This window comes from Lygodium microphyllum, chromosome 10 (genome assembly GCF_053477565.2).
Source record: "Lygodium microphyllum isolate KBCC chromosome 10, Lygodium_microphyllum_v1.1.10, whole genome shotgun sequence".
Lineage (NCBI taxonomy): Eukaryota > Viridiplantae > Streptophyta > Polypodiopsida > Schizaeales > Lygodiaceae > Lygodium > Lygodium microphyllum.
The window spans coordinates 73,602,723-73,606,830 of NC_141144.1; positions in this window are offsets into that span (position 1 = coordinate 73,602,723).

Sequence of the window (4,108 nt, forward strand, 5' to 3'; positions counted from 1 at the left end):
AAGTTTAAAGAATGGCTAAAACTTGTTGAGAATGAAATAGGGAAAAGTGTGAAGAAATTTAGAACAGATGGTGGTGGTGAGTTCAACTCGAAGGAGTTTGAAAACTTTTGCAAGAGCAAAGGGATCAAGCGTCAATCGGATGACGCCTCACACACCTCAACAGAATGGTGTTATGGAACGTAGGAATCACACCATTGTGGAGATGGCAAGATGCATGCTAAAACCATTTTTGTGTTGAAGCTGTTAATACTGCAATCTACATTTTAAATCGGAGCTACACAAAGGCTCTCAAGGGAAAAACACCTCATGAGGCTTACACTGATAAGAAATCTGTCTCACATTTCAAAATTTTTGGATGTGAATGTTATGTACAAGTTCCAGATGAGAAGAGAAACAAGTTAAAACCAAAAAGCAGAAAATGTATCTTCTTGGGTTATAGTGATGAGAAAAAGGCTTACAAATTATATGACCAAGAGGCAGAGAAGATCATCGTGAGAAGACAATGCCACTGTTAGCTGCTTCTTACTAATCCAAGAGAAAATTCGTGAACCCAAAGAGAAACAATAACTAGAAACTGACTTCCTGGAATTACTGTCTCTTGCCCAATCTAAGTCACAGTTTCCCATAAGAGAAGTTATGGAACTGTATGTGATACCATAGTCAAGAGTTTCCTTCAAGTATATGAGCACCCCCATCCTAGCTTTCCAATGACTCTCATGAGGTTTGTTTGAGAACTTGCTCAAAACACCAATAGCAAAACTTATATCTAGTTTGGTGTTACACAAGTAGATCAGGACTACCGACCACAACCTCCTGTACCTCCCAATGTCTGCTAGTGCCGACGTATCCTCAAGGGATAACTTTGCATTCACCTCCATAGGTGTAGCTATCTCCTTGCACTCGGTCATGCCAAATGCCTTCAGGATCTCTCATGCATACTTCTTCTAAGAGATGAAGATCTTTCCTAGACTTCAATCCCCAAACAATAGTGTAGCAAGCCCAAGTCTGTCATTTCAAACTCAAAACTCAAACCCTTTCGAGTTTGGTTGATCATATCTTCATAGTCACCTATAATAAGAAGGTTGTCCACATATAGGACAATTACTACATACTTTTCACCATCCCTGTAAACATACAAGTTAGCATCTCAGGCACATCTTTTGAAGTTTAACTTTTAAAAGAACTTATCTATCTACTGATACCATGCTCTGGGGGGGCTTGTTTCAACCCATACAATGCCTTCTTTAGATTACACACTTTGTTCTTAGAATGGGGGGTCTCAAACCCTGGTGGCTAAGCCATGTACACATCCTCCTTGAGATCACCATTTAAGATTGCTGACTTAACATCCATTTAGTAAACTGGCCACTACTTGTGGGCAACCACTACAAGTAGTATGGGAATAGTGGTCATTCTAGCAATTGGGCAAATAACTCTTGAAAATCAAACCCTTTAGCCTATGAAAATCCATGTGCAAGCAGTCTGGCTTGGTACTTTTCTAAGATATCATTAGCCTTGTACTTTACCTTCCAGATCCACTTGGTGCCAATAACCTTTTGCTTTGCTAGCCGATCCACTAGCACCCAACTGTCATTCTTCATTATGCTACCATACTTGGCTTGCATAGCTACCTTCCATGCTAGATCTGCAAGTGCTTCTTCTAAGTCAATTGGCTCCTTTACTTCTCTCATAATCTCAGCCATCAGGGCTATATTGACTATGTGAGCAGAAGCCCTCCTTTGCTCCTCTATTCTCTGAGACCTCCTTGCTCCGTCTGCCTTCTCCTCAACAATAGATGTAGGCATAGAATTATTGTGGTCATAGAGCTGCTTCATCGAACACGGCAATGGCTTTTCCATTGGGGTGATGTCAGATTGGTGAACTTTTTTCTCATCATCTGAAGATGATGCTTCCTCCTCCTTAAGGATAGGGACAGCTCTCGGATAGATTTATTGTGGACTACTTCTTTACTTTGATAATAAAGTGGATGAACTAGCAAAAGAAAAATCTAGAAACACAAGAAGTGCAAAAAATTCCTAAATCAAGGAGAAAGGCGAACAAGAAAAAGTGCAGGTCGATACTTTTGTAAAAGAGCGCAAGGTGCACCATGATTTATTTTGTAAAAGAGCGGCCCACCCATGCAAATTGTAAACGGTTAGAGGCACGGGTTGAGGCCATGCCAATAGGGAAGAGGAGAAGAAGGATTGGAGGAATGTGCCACGGACCAAAGCTTTAGACCAAAGCTCGGACCAAAAAGGGGATGGCCGCCCAAAGGAAATTAGGTTAGAGTTTTGTATAAAAGGCAAAAAGTGAATGAAGATGCTCATTCTTGTTTGTGGCCAAAAGTAGCTCTCCTCTTCTTCTTCTTCTTCTTCTTCTTGCTTGCTTACTTGAGCTTGTGCTACTTGAGAGAGGGAGTGTGAGAGTGTAAGGGAGTGAGTGTGTGAGGGTGAGGGACCATGGTAGAGAAGTTCTCCATCTTCTCCTCTCTTCTTCTCTATCATTGGTGGAACCTTACAAGGATGGGGCATTGAGCATATCTAACATTTTCACCACTGTGCTTATGGGATTCAGTCCCTTATCCTAGATTTCTTACATTTCCCTTGGCCCAACTGCTCCATACAAAGAGGCTACACTGGATGTGATTGTCTAAATTTGCAACACCCCTCCTCCATCACAACCAAAAAAGACACAAACTATGTAGAGGCTTTAGTGAGCAACCACCTCCAAAATGTGGGCACACCACAAACATGGTAATAATCCAGAGAGACTATCGCAACAAAGCTAACTGTGGGTACCAAAAACATGGTGGATATCCAATGTTGTAATAGGGGCTTCACAAAGTGTGTAGAGGCTTTACTGCCCGGTTACATGAGGAGTTTACAAGCTTATGAAAGGAGCATTGGAGCAAGGCTATACAAGACTTCCAAAAAGTCTATCAAAGTAGTGTGAATAGAAGGATCAATGAGGCTTGTCCTTCTGCTCCTGATGGTCTTCTTCTTCTACTACTACTTCTTCATGTCCATGGTCTTCTTCTTCTTTCACAACTGCAAGATAGGCCTTTTGATGCCTCTTTCTGGCATAATAGAATTTTTTAGTATGCCTGGTCCTTTTACAGAAGTCACAAACTAGCTAGTACTTTTTGCCTTTGTGCTTGTTGACATACAACACTTGTTTATCCTTAGAGATACTTGGGTCTTCTTTATTTTTTATCTTCTTTTCTTCTTCTAGTAGGGAGGCCTGAATATCAATAAGTTTAGGATTTTGTATGTTGATTAAAGTAGTGGAGACATTATCATAATCTCGAGGATGGATCCTCAAGGATCTTACTGTAACGTGCCCGTCTTCGGCTATCCAAGCATGTTTTAGCGGTCCGTCGAGAAACGAATCTAAGAGTTGCCGCCCGGCACTCCCATGGAATGTTCCAAGATTTTTTGCCTAGGGTTTCTCAAGTCCGCCTCGCAACAGAATGTTCATGGCCGAATGCACTAGGATCGAACTGAAATTTGGATTCCTAGGGATTAAGATCTCCTGACAACATTCTAGCGTTGGGTCCTGGACATCCTACTTTACGTAGGGATACCCAAGTTGAAGCACATCCATGTCGCACTTGGTTCAAAGAGAATGGGAAACAAGAGGGATGCACCACTCAACCTCTCTGCCATAAGGCCTAGTCCCATTCTGGTCCCCTAAAACGGCATGAATCATGTTCTATTCTAATATTACCTAAAGGTTGTTCGTCTATAGAACCTTGTGAGAAGCCTCCCTGCTTTCTGGGACCACCCTACCATTCGACGGACCCGTCAGGGGTTCCGCCCACCCACTTCCCTCAATGAGCATTCTTTAGTTACCTAATTAGGTCCTATCACATTTATGTGGGACATTTAAAAATAGCTTCCTAAATTAAGCCCTTTAAGAAATCGGGTTCGTTTGCGTAACTTATGGCATTGACACAAAAGCAGTTAAGACAAGTTCTTTGGAAGTAAACTTTATATTATCATCTTAACTGAAATACAAGTCTTGTCCTAAAAGGACGGGTTCCGCAATCTGTGAGGATGCGTCTTATTTCTTCCAAGTATTTGCCCTTGCACTAGAAACAGGGCCTCGA